Here is a 19618-nt window from a genome sequence, read left to right on the forward strand (position 1 = left end):
CCCTTACAAGGAGGACTCACTGCAATTTTCTTGTTTCCCAGAAAGCTTTGCAATTGGCAGTGAACTAACCCCACAAAAAGAGGCTCATGGGACCTCCATGGGACAAGTCTTCCCACAGAGCTGTATGGGAATATCCATAGGCAGGCACTGTCTGTATCATCTACTCCTAACCCTCACCATAAGCATGCAAAGTGAACTGGTTCCAAACAGTGCCTGACCTCCCATCTCCGATGCATTCTCCACACAACAACCAGAATAGGCTTGCTAACATGCAGTGTTCAGCAATGCCTTGACCTACCCCTGCTCCACAACCTGCCATGGCTCCCGAGGACCCCAGGAGAGAGTCCAAGCCCCTTACCTGGTCTTGAGGTTCTCACACAATCTGCCTCCAGCCTGTCTCTGCTGTTCTCTTTCCATACAACGTGCCTTCCCCCTCCTCCTCCCCTCCACACACCATTGCCACCCTGCAGTACTTAATAACCCCAAAGGGAAATTTCATACCTTTGTGCTTTTCCTCACTTGGTTTGCTCAGTCTGGGATGCCTTCTCACCTTTGGCAAGTGCCTACTGATGTCTCAGGACCCAGTTTAAATGCCAGGTCTTCTGGGAAGCCTGTCCTGACTTAGTAAGTTAACACCTTACTTGCACTTCATACAAACCTTTGTCAAAGCCACTGGCGTGCTGGTAAATACTTAACAACAGCTCTCTGGGGAGGCAGGGTGGGAGGGGAGCCATGATTTGTAGTGCTTGCCAACTTCCATGGTGTAAATGCTCTCTCTCACCTGTTTTTGAATTTCAAGCTACCGTGATTTAATACTCAGCTTGCGAATCTCCTAAAAATTTAACAACTGGCCCTGGTGAGCAAGTACAAGCTCCGGCACATCACATTACGTGACTTTTTTTCCATGCTCCTTAGTGGATTCCTCATTCCCTTCAGATAATGTCCAAACTCATGGACATTAACGGAGCTCATGGCCCTGAGAAAATCAGGGCTGGTTGGGCTGAGGACATGAAAGCAAACCAGCAAGCATAGAGACCCTGAGGCAGGAGTGGGCTTGCGGTGTTTAAGGCCAACGTAGCTAGAGCAGAATGGTGAGGATTTGGCTTTTACTCCGAGCCCACGAGAAGCCACTGGAGGGTCTGAGCAGAGCAGGGACACAATCTGATGTGTTTTAAGAGGATCACTGTTGGCAGCACCAATCAGGAGCCAGATGGCCACCCCAGCCCTGCCACTGACTAGATAGGTGACTTCAGTTAAGTACTGTCTTCCTGGGGCTGTTGTAAGGATCCAGGTGAGTTGAAATCTGTAAAGCACTCAGACTTGTGCCTGGCACCTAGGGAGCACCATTTAAGTATTTGCTTAAAAAAATAAAAACGACCAACAAACAAGCTAATCCCACCAAAGGATCATGCTGTGGAGTCAAGGATGGAAACAGGGAGACCAGGTAGGAGTTGAGATGCAGATAGGAGATGCTGGCAACTTTGACCAGGGTCAGCAGAGGGGTGGAGCAGGTGAAGGCGGGACACCCCGCCAACAGTATTTCACGGCTGTTTGAGAGAGAACGGAGTCAACGATGATGCCAAGTTTTTTGGCTTCAGCAAAGGGAAAGCTGAGTTGCATTCATGGAGATGGGCTGGTCATCATGGGAAGAGCAGGTGTCAGGTAGAGTGTGGATGGACAAGGACATGAACACGCCCCTCTTGAAGTCATGACCGCATTTTACATGCGTTTTCCAGGACTGTTCCACGTGGCCCCACCACAACCTTTCAAGAGGGGTATTACTATCGCCCTTAGAGATAAGGAAACCGAGGTTCAGAGAGGTAGAGTAACCTCACCAAGTCCACATAGGGAGTAAGAAGGAGCAGGCTCAGGACCTGAACTGGGCAGTAGTGCTAGCTCATGTGCTAAGCATTTTCTTTTTGAAGACCATGGGAACCATACCTGCCAGATGCATGCACACCATCAGGTGACATTACAAATGAATGGGTGTTAATCCATGCAGGAGTCAGGACTGCAGTATGAGTTTAGAGGACAGGGGGTCAAGACTTTGAGCTATGCCTTGACAGGAAACAATAGCAACATAAGTGGTTTCTTACTGACCTCATTTCACTGAAGAGGAGGCTGAGCCTTAGACAGAAAGAATGAGCTCTCCAACAATACGGCTAGAGGTGATGTTCTGAACTGAAGGGCACGGTGCCTGATCCCAGCACCTGGGTTCATGACCTGCAGGCCCACCACCTGACCTGAAGGGACAATGGACTAACACAAACACATGGAAGATCAGCACACATTCTTCAGCGGCACTGGAACAAGTGGTTTGGGGCCTCTCTGCGAGTTTCTGCTCTCCAGGAATCGGTAGAAGCCAAGGTCCCAAAGGACAAGAAGGGATGGCTTTTCAGAAGGCATGGGTGGGGGCTATCCCCTGCCCCAGATGCTCACTCACCTGCTGGCTCATGGCCACGTCACAGGTACAGAAGGTGGGGGAGCCAGCCCACAAACAGCCCAGCCATCTGGTGAAGAAGATACATGACAAGATATGGCTGGATGTACTGGCAGAATGAGGCTAGATGCCCAGAAAATGTGGTAATACACCACACAGATGATAGGTTCCCCAGAACCCAGGAGAGCCAGGACGTCTACTGTCTAGGGCTTCTCTGGGGCCCCAGCGCAAAGGGGACCTGGTGAAGGGTCACTCTGTGGGGGAGGGGGAATCCCAGTCCCATTTTCCCTATGCTCTGTGGGAGTGGTTGAAAACCCAAGTGTCATTATCAAACAGACCTGGTTACAAATCCAGCCCTGTAATCCCAGGGGTGTGACTTAGTCTATCTGAGCTTTAATTTCCCCCATCTATCAAATGGAGCTGATGGCGAGATGGATGTCATAGGGTCGTTAGAATTAAATGGCTCACTCCGTACGAAGTGTTGAGAATGATGCCAGGCACAGAATTTGCATCCAGTCAGTGATAGCTGCCATTGTGGCTGGAAATACTCTGACCCTTTTTATTTTCCAAATTCCACCACATATCCAGCCTCTCCATTTCTTGGCATGAAGCAGCCTCCGTTTTCTGTTTAAGCCTCAGAATAACTGAGGGATTTCCTGGAGAGACAAAGCAAGGTACAAGTGAGGTCTGACCTTGTGTTCACAGGGAACAGATGAGCAGCAAAGGTGCGTAGGATTTGGTCATTTATTCAATTATCCAACAACTCTATTGAGGGACCATTGTGTACTGGCCCTGTTCTGTCTCCTGGGACCCACAGTGAACAATACAGAGACGGCCCCTGCCTTCAAGGACTTCACATCCTAGAGCAACGCCATCCAACAGAAATAGCATGTGAACGCCCACATGACTTTAGTTTTCTGGTGGCCACTTTTTTTTCTTAAAGGTACAATAAACCTTAATGATATAGTTTATATCCAAAACACAGTCACTTCAACATGCAGTCAATATTAAAAATTATTAATGGTATATTTTGCATTCTTTTTGTATTAGGTCTTCTAAACCTGGTGTGTATTCTACACATATAGCACATGAGCTCAGACCAGCCACATTTCAGAGCAGTTCTTGAGTTAAGTGTGGGAGAGTGCCAACTGGATTGGATTAGAAAGACGGTGAGGGCTGTGGGGTTGGGGGAACCAAAGTGTTCAGCTCTGCACCCTGCCCCCTAGCACAGAGGGGGCACTGTGTCAGCCTTGGGTGAATGAATGCAGGGTGAACGAAAAGACCATACGCTTGGGGGTGCCAGGGTTTCAATGCCATTGACTGTGACATTAAGCGAGTTGCTTAAGTGCTCTGTGCCTCAAGTCCTTCTTTGGAAAATGGGCATATACAGGTTGTTCCTCACGGGGTTTTGTGAAGATTAAATGGGAGGATAGAAGAAGAGCACTCAGAGCAGCGCTCACCACATAGAATGTTCTCAGTAACTGTCCGCTCTGGCCAGCCTCCACACCGTGGGCCTCACCCTGCTTCATTCTTCAGGTTTGAGCCACAGTTATGTGCGCATCATGCCTCTGTTCAGCTCGACCTTACATCTCGGGCTCCTGCAAAAAACACCACGAACAGGTGGCTTAAAGCAACAGAAATGTATGCACTTGCATCATTCTTCTGGAGGCTGCAAGTCCAAGATCAAGCAGTCTTCAGGACTGTGCTCTCTCTCTGTCTCTTAATGTTTATTAATTTTGAGAGAGAGACAGACAGACAGAATGTGAATGGGGAAGGGCAGAGAGAGAGGGAAACACAGAATCCGAAACAGGCTCTAGGCTCTGAGCTGTCAGCACAGAGCCTGACGTGGGGCTCGAACTCACAAACCATGAGATCATGACCTGAGCAGAAGTCGGATGGTCACCGACTGAGCCACCGAGGCACCCCAGGACTGCGCTTTCTCTAGAGCCTGGAGGGGAGAATCTGTTCTGTGCCTTTTTCTCTGCCTCTGGTGTTGTCAGCACTCCTGGTGCTCTTTGGCTCCTGGATGCCTCCCTGCTTCGTCATACGGCATCTCCCTGCCTGTCTAGGTCGGCACATGCCATCCTTCTCTCGGTATGTGGCTGTCTCTACGCCTCTCCTTTTCTTCTAAGGATGACAGTCATATTGGGTTAAGGGCCACCTTTCTCCATTTTGACCTCCTCTTCATTTACATCTTGATGACATCTGCAAAGACCTTATTTCCCAATAGGGTCACATTCACAGGTAACAGGGATTAGGATTTCAACACGTCTTTTGGGGGCACACAATGCAACCCATCACACAGGGTTATTGTGAGGATTAGACAATCCAGTGTGTGTAAACGCCCTGCTAGCTCCCCCATGCTCCCCCCTCTAGGCTACCTCAGATCTCCTCTGTCAGCACCTGGGCCACAGCGTTTGCCCCTACAGCTGCCACCAGTGACCTCTTGCACCTCTCAACACTCCCAGACTTGGACTCAGATAAATTGCCAGCCACAGGGCATGCGACTTGAACTGGAAATGCATGAGAGTTAACTTTCCCTGGGGTGAGCTTGAGCCACTGGGGGATCAGAAATGGGAGAGAACCAGAAAATACATTTCCTCTCCATCCCCTGACCCCCGACAGGACATTGCATCGACCACCTTCCATGCAGCCTCTCTGAGGCTGTCTAGTGAGAGGCAGCAATCATCCAGGCTTGCTACAGAGCTGCGGCCCGTGCAATAATGCACTCCATCATATTACTCTCCACTCTGCACACTCACTACCCTTTCCTTCATGCCTGCTTTCCCTAGGGTTACACTCTTCCCTAGTATCAGCATATAATCCCTCAGATTTGCTCTTCTACACAACTCAGACTAAGATATTCAAGAGATGGCAGTTTCATTTGCCTGTCCAGACTCAACCCAACTGATGTTACCAGACTCAGCCCAACTGATGTTACCTTTCCCAAAAAGCTCTGATATGTCCTGCTTCTTACCCTGGTTCCTTCATGCTTTGATAGCACCCTAAACACTTACATCTGTGATAACACTTACAATATATTACAGTTACTTGCATCCTTGCCTGTCTCCCCCACCAGACTGTGACTTTTTCCATGGACCACACTCTACTCATTATTGTGTCCCCAGCACCCACCACTCAGATATTTGATAACTGAAGTTTTGTGACTGAAGTAATTAGCATCTGCTGACATGATGCTATGGGGTTGGGGGGAGTCTATAAAATCTCTCCCACTAGCTTTCCCCCCTTGCCCCTGAGAAAATGACTCTTCTACCTTCTTACTGATGCTGGGAATGCCTTTTCCAAGGGTCAATCATCACAGCGAGATAAGATGTAAAACACAAATATCTCTGTTAGAGGAAACATAAGTCCTTATATTCTCACTAAAATGTAAATGACTGATATGGTGGTTCTTTTCTGACAGAGGCAGGAAAGTCATCAGGGGACACAGGGGCATTTTATCCCACATAGAGTCAGTATTATGCATATAGAAAAGAGCTTTGGGGCAATCAAAGGGGTGAAGAGTACCCCCGCCTCAAGTTAGCTCTGTCATTGGTCTGCTATGGTGCCCAAAACTCCTGCTCCCGCATGGATCAAGTCTACCATGCAGTAAAGGAAATTTTCTCAGAAGCCAGAAGACCCAATTCTTTCACTGGCATTTCTGCTTGCTAGCTGTGTGATCTTGGGCAAAGCCCTTACCCTTTCAGTTCTTTTAAATATAAAATTAAGAAGAAGAAGAAGAAGAAGAAAAAGAAGAAGAAGAAGAAGAAGAAGAAGAAGAAGAAGGAGAAGGGGGAGGAGAAGGAGGAGGAGAAAGAGAAAAAGAGGAGGAGGAGGCAGAAGGAGAAGAAGGAGGAGAAAGAGGGGAAGGAGGAGAAGCAGGAGGAGGAGAAGGAGGAGAGGAAGAAGAAGAAGGGGGAGGAAGAAGAGAAGAGGAAGGAGGAGGAAGGATGGTGATGATGGTGATGATACATTCTCCAGCTTCTTTACATGGCCTTTGGAAAAATCAAATAAGAAATGCATGTGAACCTGCTTTCCAATGTGGGAAGCAATTTACATATGTGAAGAATGTACTATTTTTACATTTGTAATACAAACCGTCTTGACAGAAGGACCTTTTTCACAGAAATCTGGACCTCTCAGGGGGCAAGTCGACAAGCAAGCTCTCTCTGTGTGACTCCCAGCCACCCATACTCATAGGTGTCATTCTGCCTTTAGGGCTTGGGTGCCAGGAGCCCATCTGCCTCTCAGGCTAAGGGGAGCTATCGTCCTCCCAGGAGAGCTCTTGCCCACAATCTTGTCCCTACCCACCCCCCCACTCCCCCCCACCCCCGCCAATCCGCAAGAGGAGGATGTGGCCTCCAGGCCTTTCTCCCGGAGTCACTAGGCTCCTTGCAAACGACTGCAATTCCATCTGAGTTGGAAGCTACTCAGAATTCAGTTCTTATCTCAGGTTTAACTCAAGGGGGTGTTTGCATGGAAAGTTTAAATGAAGACATGAGAAATGAAAAGGACCACAGTGTGAAATCAGAAAAGCAAAACCCAACGCAGTGTCTCCTCCTGGGGTTGTTTCTGTTCTCTCTAGGAAACACCCCAAAATGTAGACCTCTCCTTTCTAACTCTGGATTTGTCCTCATGTATCCTCATTTCTGCCAAGTTCCATTAGTTGAGGTAGTTACAAAGGTCCGTGCAGGTTTGAGGGGAGAGAACGTTGACCCTGTTAACTTCAATGGAGATGTGTCACATAAAAATGTTCCATCAGAGAGCAGCACATAGGATAGGGTATACTTTGGTGTGGCCATCTTTGGGAAATACTATCTGTCACACTAGCTTTTTAATGAAGGGGGGAAAGCTCTCATTAAAAACTATTAAGTCAGGCTGAAAAAAATGAAATGTGAAGTAGTGACTTATTATAAGCATTAATATTACAAGGAAACAGTATGCTTACCAAAGCATCCCCTTAGAATATATTTTGATGGTAATGATAATAATGATGTTAAGTGCTTCTCAACCAATGGAGTGTCTCTGCATCATGATCTCCTTTAATCCAGCAATGCTGGGAAGCAGGGGTATCCACTTTCCAGTTAGTTCACAGCAGCAAGTACCTTGCCATGCATCACACATTGGTAACAGTTGTGGGGCTTGAACCCAGGGCTTCTGACTCAGATTTTCCTTTCCACATCTGACCAGCAGCCAGGTTGAGTGATATATAGCACCCATTTCAGACAGCTCAGAAGTTCATAAGAAACTTCTATCTAGTAAGTGAGTTCCAGGCATGGCTTTGCTGTGGCTTAAGTCTGAGCAAATCACCGTCTTCTCTGAATCTCTGTCTGATCATCTGCAAATGCAGAGGATTGCACTCGTGGAAGTTAAACTTTTTCCTTTAAAAAGAAATCTTAAGCAGCCACACGTCCCAAGTGAAATCTTATGAGGACCCCTGCTTTATGAAATGTCTATTCAAAAACAGCTATTCTACCCACCAGAGCTCTATAAACCATCCCTGGGTATACACTCAACAGAAATGCACTCATTTGTCCATCACAAGGCTTGTGCAAGAATGTTCATAACAGCTATGTTCATAATACCAAAACCCAGAAACAACCCAACTGTGCATCAATAGTAGTACAAAAGATCAATAAACTGTAATATTGTCGTGCAATGTAATACTACATGGCAATGAAAAAACGAAGACCATTGCTACACTCCAAAATGTGGATGAATGTCTCCATATAATTTTGAGTGAAAGAAGCCAGACACAAAAAGAGCATGAACTTTATAATTCTATTTATATGAAGTTCAAAAACAGGAAAGATCAGAAGGTGGTTATCTTTGGTGAGGGCACTGACTAGGAGGGGACAGCAGAGAACTTGTCCCGGGGAGCAGAGAATGTTCTTTACCTTGATCTGGGTAATGGCTACCTGGATGTATACATATATAAAACCTCATCAAGCTTTCACATGAGATTTGTGCGCTTTGCTGTATGTAAGTTGTACCTAAAAAAAAAAAAAAAGTGAAAAGCAAAGTGAAATCACTCTAGTTGAAGCAAGGAAGAGGGTCTTAAAGACCCATGTGCTGAGCCCCCACCTAAGACCCTATCTACCCACTCCTTGGAGGACTCTAAGGGTCCACAGGGCACAGTTTAAAAGAGCATGAGATGAGTCTAGACCATCTCTAAGGAAACAGAAGCTCTGACAGTGTGATTCACCTTAGAATTCAGTCTTCAAGATTCCACAGGTGACAGCTGTCTCAAACACCCAGCTCCATGTCCATGGTCATCCTGTCTTGCCCTCTTCCCGAAGCCCAAAGCCCACATGCTGCCCCCAGGACCAAAGCCTCCTATTCACCCTCCCTAAGCATCACCCTCTGCTTCCAACTTCCCAAGAAGGCCCACACGAAGCTTACCTCCTGCTGGTGAGTGCAAGCGCTCAAGTTCAGCCACCTTGATTCAAATCCTGACTCCTCTACCTGTGGCTGGATGTGCTTCTTCTTTGTACACTGACGTTAATTGTACAGACCTCATTGATTGTGAAGAGAATTAATTTAGTACACGGAGAGATCTTTCAACAGTGTCTAATCCATCCTAGGCACTCAATAAATGTTAGCTATCATTCTGATCATTGTTTGTTCTCTTTCATTGCTTGTTCATGGCCAAAGAATATATAGCTTTAAAAAATTAACAGTAATCTAGTAAAATGCTTACCATGTGCTTTGTTGGACTTCTCATAGCCCAGCCTCCTTTTGAGTGAACTGAAGAGACTGAGTTTCCAAAGTCACACAACTGATTAATGATGGAGTCAAGACTCAAACTCAAGCCCTCCTGACCCCCAAACTCCACAGGCTGATCTCCTGGTTACCTTGGTCAGTAAACCACGTAACAGAGTTGACAGAGCAGGTCCCGATCCTATAAGAGTGAACATATAGTGGGGCCACTGGTGTGACAGAGTCTGGAATCAAACAAGCCTGAGCTTCAATCTTGAGATGTGTGGTTTACCAGCTGTATGAGTTTCCACTGTTTAATTTATCCAAGCCTCAATTAGCTCATCTATAAATTGAGACACCACTATGGAATGCATTAAATGAGCTTCATAAGTGTGGCCAGAAGGAAAGCAAAGTTAACCCTGGCGATTTCCAGTATTATGGGATGCTGATAGGGAGTGATTTGGGGAAGGGACCATAAACTCCCATCCCTGTTTCACCGAAATCTTCCTCCAGTTCAGAACAGAACCTCTTATCCAGGGACAACCCCTCTGAAGATTGGGGACTTTTTGAAAGATCAAACGACGCTGAAGTGCAAAATGTTAACTTTGTCTGTGGTTCTGGTCTCTCTTCCTCTGTTGTCAATTTTAAAACAGTTGCTAAAAACTAACCTCCCCTGTCAGCCTCTCTTCCTCTTCTTGTTCTCAGAACAGAGGCTATGATAGAATCCAACGCAGTTTTCATTTCCAAATAGCCCATCTTTCTGAGTCCCTCCTCCCTCTCAGCCCTCAATATTACTTTCTCTCTCTACTTCATTCTGCTCTACAGACACAACTGTGCCTTAAGTGATGGGAGTGAGGATGATTATCCTAGACTCCATGATTTTAGAACTCCCAGGTGGCCACAAGGAGCAGGTGGCTGGAACGGTGACTCGGACTCAGAAGGGAAGGATTTGGCAGTAAATGTGGGTTAAAAAGGCCTGATATTCTTACACACCCAATCTGAACATAACATTTTCCTACCCCCAGAGGTAAGAGGGGACAATCACACCCTCTTGCTCACTCCCATACAAATTACTGAGCCTGCAAGGTTTTCTGGGGACATCCTCCTTTCTCTCCCCTGGATCATCACCTTCAATGGCCAATGTATTGAGATGGCACCCTCCAGGCCTGAAAAAAGTTGTCACATGAAGTGGGCAGATACAAGCAGCTGGGGAAAGGCATACTGGCTATGAAAATTGAATCTTTAAAAGGCCATTGCCCAATAACTACGATGGAATCCAGTTTATTAAGGAACAGAGTTTCAAACACAAAAGTGCCACCATGTGCTCTCAAACTCTCTTTAGCAATGCTTACCATCATCTTAGTCCAATACCACTTATTTCCAGTTATTAGGGGTTACTCCTTCACATTTTGAACTTATTTTCAAGCAATGACTCTCTTCTTCCCATCGTCCCCTGACAGTGTTTGCCCCCAACCCCAAACACATACACAAACACTGGACCTGTGTCTCTAAGGAGCTTGGCAGGGAGGGGAGTAGGGTCTGTTGTCACCACCCTGTCTCATCCACACATGTCCTCTGGTGTGGAAGCAGGACAGAAGGATGGAAGGGTTGAGGTGTCCCCTTACTTAGCTGCCCCTGGTGAGGGACTGGTCCACTTCATTACATGGGTTGTTGTTTCCTTGAATGACATGGACTGGCCTTTGGCTCTCTCTGTGAGGCTTCGTCTCATGGGGAACACACATTGGTTTCGTTGTGGAGTGTTGTGAGGCCACCCCTACGTGTGTGGGCCATCCCCCTACATAGGTGTTGGTATGTAGCACCAGCTTGGGCTCTAGCTGCTTCCCTCCTTTCTCTCCCCAGTCAGAGACAGTCCACCCCTCACTCCCCTTTTACTATGATCATCTCATCCACTCAGAACCCACTTAGGGATAATGGCAAGTGTAGTCCTGCTTCCCAGGGTGTTCTGTCAACCCAGGGGGGAACGGACGCATCCTGTCACACCTGAGAGGCTACAGGCCCCAATCTCCTGCCTCCTTCTCCAGGCCTCAACAGCATCAGGTACTCTGCTGGTTCATGGCTCAGAAATTGTGAAAGAAAAAATAATTTTAATCTGTTGGTGTTATTAGGAATTTTAAAAATCCTTCCCAAATCTGCACACCTTGATTTAAGTCTACTAAGCACACACTCCTCAGGAGAAGGGCCGGTGAAAACAAAAAGTAGAAGTCAAATTCCATGCCAGGCTCCATGCAGGGGGCAGGGTAGTGTGTGGTCCCTTCATGGGAGAAGTGAGCCCAGAGCTCCTCATAGGCAGAAACCCAGAACCAGCACGAACCAAAACAATGTCAACTTCAGAGATGACAGAAATCTGGGGGAGGACATTAGACATCCCAGCAAGTAGGATAAGGTTTAAAGAAAATAGGATAAAGAGCTTAAGTCACTTTGATTTAAACCTCAAAGTACAGGGTGACTCAGCTCCAAAAAGTGGCATCTTGTACAGGGGTTGTTAGCCTGTCAGGTTTGTTCTCTGCGTAGAAATATCAAAAGTTGATATACCCTTGAAACCCCTTAGCATGATACCATATGGGAGATGCACATTTCTCAGTACGTTTCATCAGCCAGTGCTTCCCTAAATGCTCAATGGATCTTTGACTCCTAGTGTGACCATCAGCGGAAGCAGGTGGTCCCAATGAGGTGCCATGTTGAACCCCAACACATCTCTTTAATAAACCTAGACCCACAGCCTATGTGGTGAGACACTCACATGATGAGAGGCCCAGGAGCTGAGGTCTAAGGAGGGAACAGCAGAATCCCCCTCTCTTCCCATCTCATGCTCACTCCAGCGCATCCACTAAAATTCTTTGGTTTCCTTCCCTCTTCTCTCTCAAAAGTGTATAGTTGAACATGTATAACTTTACTGCTACTTAAGCCAAGAAAGAATATGAGAAAGGAACACACCATGATCTTAGCCATGGCAGTCCTTAGGTGCTCTATTATTCAAAGTTTACGTAATAAGCACATACAACATTTACAATGGTAAGTATGCCATTGGGTAGTTGCAGGGAATGATGGTGCTTACAACAGGACACAAGCACATAGTAGGCCCTAAATATATATTATCTCATTATTATTATCAGGAAAAAATAAAATTTACCTCACTGCTGTATGACAGGAAAGAGGTGGCAGAGGAGATGGGCCCCCAGCAGGGAGGTCCCTCTCCACCCCTAAACCTGCAGAAGTTTCATGGCCTTTGTTACCTCTGCCCACAGATGACTGGGATGTTTTCGCTGAGGTAGGATCACAGAAGATTATACTGCCCACATGTCAACCCCAGAAGGATCTAGAAACCTGGGAGAAAAAAGCAGGAAGGAGAGAGGGGGTGGTTAAGAGATGAAAATAATTTCCAGAAGGAATTTGATTAATGCTGTTGTCCTGGGCAAGGAGCAGTTCTGGGCCAGCATCCCTCCTAGGGCAGGAGAAGAGAGGAGGGCAAGGCTTAGGAGCTCGGGCTGTGCATTCCCGCTGACCTAAGATGTCAATCCCAGCCCTACCATTAGGACAAGTTACTTATTCCCTTGGCCTCAGTTTCCTCATGTAGAAAACGAGGGATAATAATAACACACACCATGGGGTGCCTGGTGGCTCAGTCGGTTAAGCGTACATGGCTCAGGCCATGATCTGACGGTTTGTGGGTCCGAGCCCCGTATCGGGCTCTGTGCTGACAGCTCAGAGCCTGGAGCCTGCTTTGGATTCTGTGTCTCCCTCCTTCAGTCCCTCCCCCATTCATGCTCACTCTCTCTCTGTCTCAAAAATGAATAAACATTAAAAAATTTAAAAAAATAATAATAACACTGCATCAGGATGCCATGGGGGATAAAAGAGGTACCACAACTGCAGAGCCTGGGGTGGAGTGGCACTTCTCAGCTAGCACTGTTATCTGCAGCCTAAAATTCCTGCATGATTATGAGTGATTATGAGTGCTTGAATGATTTGGAGTGTTGAAATCTATAGACGTACATTATTGTTTAAAGCATATGTTTGCAATACAAATTGAAATGTGTCACCCTCCATCATCTATTAAGTTGGAAAGTGTGGGGTGCCTGGGTGACTCACTCAGTTTAGCATCCGTCTCTTGATTTCAGCTCAGGTCATGATCTCACAGTGTGTGGGATCGAGCCCCGCGTCTGGTTCCGTGCTGAGAGCGTGGACTCTGCTTGGGATTCTCTCTCTCCCTCTCTCTCTGCCCCTCCCCGCTCATGTGCTTGCTCTCTCTCTCTCTCTCTCAAAATAAAATGAATAAACTTTAAAACATATATATATATATATATATATATATATATATACACACACACTAGTGAGAATGTGGGGAAATGGACACGCCTTCTCTATTGATGGGAATATAAGTGGCACAATCTCTGGGAAGAGCTATTTGACAACATGTATTAGTTCCCTTAAACATGTCCAGTCTCGGGCAGAGAAGCCGTATGGTGTCACAAGGTTGAGCAGAGATGGGAACAGAATGCCTAGTGGCAGAAACCAGGATGGGTCCAGGGAATTAACAGATCTTCTTTAAGGAGCCCCAGAAATTCCGGGGAGGAGATACAAAATGTGTGGTCATGCAAATTGTCATAAACAATTGTTATTTGGGTGTTAGAGAGAATGCCAACCCTTTAACTGGAGACGCAGAACTAGTGTACCTCCAGTTGCCAACTGCATATCCCTTCCTGGAGGCCTCAAATGCATCTTCCACTCCAGCACACCCAGGATGGACCTATGGACTGACCACACTCCCCACTCAAACCATTCATCCCCGCTGTTCCAGTCTTAACAACAACAAAAAACTACCACCATTTACTAGTTGTTCAAGTGCCAACCCCCATGAGTTATCCTTGATTTCTGCTTTTCACTTCGCCAATAGCACCAGCAGCACCATCCAAACCCCCACATCCAATCACTCAACGGGTCCTGTTTCTTCTGCTTCCAAAATACATCCTGAATCTAGTCACTGCTCTCAGTCACCACTGCTACTGTCTGATAGAGGCCACCATTATTTCCCACCTGGACTGGGCTTGTCAATTATCTTACTTCTACTCATAATCCCTCCAAATCATTCTCCAAGTAACAGCCTGGATGCTCTTTTAAAAATAGAAACCAGAATGTTAAGTGCAGCTGAAGAGAATTGATAAATGTGACTATATATCCGAAATTATTCTAACTTGAGCACAGAGTAACTAGACTAAAAGAGGTAAAATAGGAAAGGTATGTCAAGAATAATGGATGACAGACTTAGAAGGACTAACATGCATCTTGTTAAAGTACTGGAGAAAAGAATAGGAAGAGTGGAAGAGAGGAAATTTTCAATGAGTTAATAGGTTTGCATTTTCCAAAATTGGTGAAAGAAACTAAGCTTCAGACTGAGGATTCCCCACCAAACCCCAAATAGAATGAATAAGATTAAATCCACACCTGAGCACATTTATAGATAAACTAAGGAGCACTAAAACAAAGATGTGATATTATCAAAGCGGCAGAGAAAACAGAGGTCACCTACAAAAGACTGACAATTAGAGCTGAGATGGCAATGGCAGCTGGTGGAAGTCAGGCGACAGCCAAGAACGATATATTCAGAAATCACCTCTTAAAAACAAGGGCAGATATTGTTTCACACATTTCTCTCAATGGGTTTAAGAGAATTCATTAAAAAAGAGAGAGAAAGAGAGAGAGAGAGAGACCAAGTTGAGTCACATAATCAACCAGATTAAAATTCATCCATTTCTTTACATTGTCTCTTTTTCCTTGTCTCCTATCCCTCTTTCCCCACCCACCACCCTGGAGACACTCAGGCCTTCTTTCTGTTCCTCCAACAGCACACTCTGGGTCTTTCTTCCTACTCTGCCCGCTGCCTGGAGTGCCCTGTGCTTTCCTCTCAACCTTCAGGTCTCTCCTCAAAAAAATAGTCCCTCCAGCCATTAATGTGACACCCTGTTCAATTTTGCTGGAAGCACTTATCTACAACTGAAATTCTTTTGTTTGCTTTTTTGTTTACTTGTGTGTTGTTTATGTTCCCCTCCTCACACCATTAGAATGTGAGCCCCATGAGGGCAGAAGCCTGCCTGCTTACCTCTTTATTGCTTATCCTCAACACCCAGGGCATCTGAAGTGCTCAATAATTAGTAGGGAAAAATCAATGAACGAGTATCTGAGTCACACAAGGTTGTGGCACCTCCTACTCCAGTATCCTCTGGTTATTTATTACGTCGAGTTCATGGTGGGAGAAGGGGCCAGAGCCACTGGTTCTGAGGATGAATGCTTCTTGTTTAACTATAGGAGAGCTCAGGATTCCGTCTGGGCTAGCAGAACAAGTTAACAGCAGGATGAGAAGCTAAAGCTTTTGGATCCTTGGCACTCGTCTAGGTGATTGCTTCAGATGTGTCTTGTCACCATCTCAGCAGTGCTATTTCACAATGGTATACAAAGGATGAGAATTAACTTCATCCCAAAGGAACTCTTCTTGGGACATCTGGTCACATGGCATGTAGGAAGTGGGTCAATGAATAAGCATTCAAATGAGGAAATGTTGAAACATCACTGGTCCGCATTGCAGAGCTGAGATCCCTTAGCTTAGTATTCAAGTCACTCCGCTCTCCAGCCTTGTTCCAGATCTGAGATCTCTCCTGACCTCAATTTCCCCATCTGTAAAATGAGAAGAAAATCATCAGAAAGGTCCCTTCCAGGCCTAATGGTTTAGCATGCTTCTCTTGGACATGAATTCCTTCCTGCAGCCAAACTGATCTAATTACTGTCTTCCCTGTCCCCCACCTACACATAAACCTAAAAATTTTGCCTTTGATTACACTGGTCTCCTGCCTATAATGTTATCATTTCCTCTCTGGTCTTTGAAATAACAGGTGGCCTTCAAGGGTCAATGGAATTTTTACTCCCATTCTTCTTTCTTATTTGTTCTAGCTGAAAATATTTCCTTTTTATAAACCCCTGGGCATGTACTGTCTCATCTAAGGCGTTAATAAACTATAACCCGCAAGCCAGATTTAGGCCATGGGCCAAATCTGTCTGTTTTTATAAAGTTTTATTGGGACATAGCCATGCCAGTTCATTTACATATTGTTTATGGCTGCTTTTACTAAAAGACTACAATGTCAGGGTTGAATAGTTGTTAACAGAAACAGCGTGGCCCACAAAGCCTAAAAATGTACTGTCTGGCTCTTTACAAAATCAGTTTCCAACTTCTGGCCAATCCATGCTTCTCAAACTTGATCTCTGTGTACAAAGATCCCTGCCAAGATCCAGGCAGAAGATACCCAAAGCCACAGATCACCACAGTGTATCTTCTTGCAGCATCAATTTGAAGAATGGGGAGGAGGAAAAACGGTTAATGAAATATAAATGTGTACCTTAAAGCAAACACATTTATCTTACAAAATGGAATCTAGCATTTGCATGAAATTGTGACTGAAAATCCCGAATGTGACCCAAATTCCAAGCTTAGGTAGGACCTCTCCACATTATTCCCACTCCTTCACTGCTAAAATGTTTTAGTATAAAATTCTGGGAAAAACCCATCTATGTTATTAGATTTGAAGTGAAACCACCTGAATTTTTGTATCCTTACCACTCGTGACCTAGTGCTTTACTAAGGAATGGGGTTATTTATCAAGGTAAATCCTGAAAGGTCCTCCCCTGTCAGGATGGTTAATGGGGTCCTGCATGATGGCAGGACCAGGGGACTTGACCTGCAGAGGTCTCATTCACTGTAGGGGATTTTGAGTGCCTTGACTGTTTCTATGGCAACAAAAAGACTAATAGCATTTTGTTACATTAACAATATTTGCCACAATGTTATTGCCAGTTCAAGCCACAAATTAGTTCCTTCCTGAGCTCAAGGCAGAACCAACCATACAAGTGAAAGAGTGATGACCTAGTTGTTCTGTTTTTTTCGCCTTTCTCTTTTTCTTTTCTTTTATTTATTTGCTTATTTATTTACAGAGAAGAAATGGGAAAAGAGATACTATAAAATTTATTCCAACCCTGGCTAACAACACCACGGCTATTCGTGTGCTCCCTTCCATTTCCCTCACCCCAAATAACCTCTATTGCATAAAACGGTGATCACTGTTTTGTGTTTGATGTGGTTGTTTATCTTTGTTTTGTTTTTAAAAGGCAAACATCCCTAGGAAAGGATAACACACAATATTACCAACTCTTAGTAAGAATCAGGAGGTGGTTTTGACATTGGGGGGTGGAGGAAGAAAGGCAGCCCCAGACTCCCAGCCAGGGTTGCAAGATCTGAGGCCAACCCCAATTCTGGCACCAACCTGCCGGGCTGGCCTGGGGGAGCCATTTGCCATTCCTGCACCTTCGTGTGTCTTTCCAGTAACATGAAAGTAGGGAGCTGGGTGACCTCCAATGGTAAGACTCTACAGTTCAAGGCAGCATAATTCATGGAAAGATCAAGGTCATGACCACATGGATAGGCCTCAATAACATAAACCAGACTGGAAAATGTTATGCAGAATGACTTATACTGTATAATGCCACTCTAGTTTTTTAATTTAATTTTGGGGATAGTTAACACAGTCCATCCACGTTGCTCAAAAATTAATATTTTAAAATACATTTAAAAGTCTTCCTTTCTTCCTTCATCCTCCTCCTTTCTTCCCACATACAACACTGTTACTAGTTTTCATATGTAAACTTCCTGGACAGATAAGCTTAATTTTCCTCTTTGCTGCACAAAGGTAGCATACTATACATAGTGTTCTGCACTTTTGCTTTTTTGTTAGTCAGTATGTGTGGGAGAAATTTCCACTTTGGCATAGAGAATACCTTCATTCTTTTTTCTAGTTGGGATGTACCACAATTTATTCAACCAGTCCCTTATTGATGGGTGTGTGGATTATTCCCGGTCTTTTTATTACAAGCAACACTTTAAAGAATCACCTTGAACACATGTGCTTTTGAAGATGTACACATATACCTATAGACAGATTTCTGGAAATGAAATTTCTCTTGTAATTTTGTGCATTTACATTTTTTCAAAATTTATTTTGAGAGAGAGAGGGTGAGAGGGAATCCCAAGCAGGCTCCGCACTGCCAGCACAGAGCCCAATACTGGGGTTTAACCCACGATCCATGAGATCATGGCCTGAGCCAAAATCAAGAGTTGACACTTAACCAACTGAGCCACCCAGGCTCCCCGGGGCATTTGCATTTTTGATGCAGACTGTCAAACACAGTGAGTTACCAAATTCTCAGTACTGGCCAATCTGACGAGGTTAAAAAACAGTATCTCAAGGTAATCTTAATCTGTGCTGCTCTTTTAATGAATGAGACCGTGAATTTTTTTTGTTAAGAGCCATTTGTATTTTTTTCCTCTGTAAATGAATACTTTTAGCCCTTTTTCATATATGTAAACATTTAAAACACACCAGGCTATAGATGGCTTATGGCTGTGAACAGGTAATGAAGGGTGGGGAGGATATTCCCACTGGATAACCTCAATTGAGAGACTGGTTGCTTCCAGAGAGGAAGGGAGGAGAATGAGACAGGGGAGGGACACAAAGGGATTCCTGCTGCATATGCGACAATGTATTTCTTTTTAAAAAGACACAAAGCAAACAGGGCAGAAAGAAAATAGAAGAGGAAGGAAGGGAGGGAGGAAGGAAGGAAGAGAAGGAGGGAGGGAAAGAGAAAACAGGCTTTAAAATCAGTTGAACCTGACCTTGAAGCTCAGCCTTACCACACATACTCTGTGGCCTTTGGCAACCCTTGCAACCTCTCTCGTTCTCAATTTCAACACCTATAGAATGTAGATTAAGCCTACCTTGCAGAGTTAGCATAAAGACTGAAGATAATCCCTGGAAAACTGTGATTAGCGCACCACTGTGGTTCAACAGTCACATCAGAATTGTAACATTAATTTGGCTCTTATTATTCAAATGTATACACAATGCCTCAAGCCAAAAGAAAAGTCTGGTGGCTTTTCTTGGCTCAAACTACCTCTTTTTCCTGTTGGGTTTCCCAAGCAGTCTTCTCGAAGATCCCACGCCAGTGTCGTCCCCAGAGCTGTCTGACTGGGAAGCCCAAGTGTGAGAGAAGCAAGGGTGTGGTCACGGGCAGGGAGGGGGAGTTTCCTCTGTGTTGCAAGCCCTGTTCCCAAGAGCTGTGACCTCTATTAGCACAGGCTGAGACTCTGGCTTCCCATCCCACTGTGGTGGCATCTAGAAAGCCCAAGCGCAACACACTCCTTTTCCAAGGACAAATCACGGCCCAGAGTCTCCCTGCCATCCCTCTTATAGGGACAATGTATGGGAGAATTACGACTGTGGTTGACCTGAAACCTGTAATCCCTGAGGCCTCAGAAGAGGCCATTCCCTCCCTCTCTCTTTGGTTCCGTGACATCTAGGAGCAGCAGACTGCCACACCTCACCCCACAGTGCTACTTCAACCTCTCATTGCCTCATT

At 45.3% G+C, this 19618-nt stretch overlaps 1 long non-coding RNA gene across 6 annotated transcripts; it reads right to left on the reverse strand.

Annotated features, from left to right (window-relative positions):
• Positions 1-531: 531 nt before the first annotated feature.
• On the reverse strand, positions 532-19236 carry LOC125934481 (uncharacterized). 6 transcript variants are annotated; one of them, XR_007461433.1, is made up of 4 exons: positions 19154-19236; positions 15258-15829; positions 8338-12484; positions 532-4038 (listed from the first exon to the last, which is right to left on the reverse strand). It is a non-coding gene; the product is annotated as an uncharacterized LOC125934481 (long non-coding RNA). The 6 variants fall into 6 exon arrangements; XR_007461432.1 differs by lacking the exon at positions 532-4038 and adding an exon at positions 6842-7778; XR_007461431.1 differs by lacking the exon at positions 532-4038 and having other exon boundaries at positions 7787-9341; positions 12291-12484.
• Positions 19237-19618: the final 382 nt, after the last annotated feature.

Source organism: Panthera uncia (genome assembly GCF_023721935.1).
Source record: "Panthera uncia isolate 11264 chromosome A1 unlocalized genomic scaffold, Puncia_PCG_1.0 HiC_scaffold_17, whole genome shotgun sequence".
Taxonomy (NCBI): domain Eukaryota; kingdom Metazoa; phylum Chordata; class Mammalia; order Carnivora; family Felidae; genus Panthera; species Panthera uncia.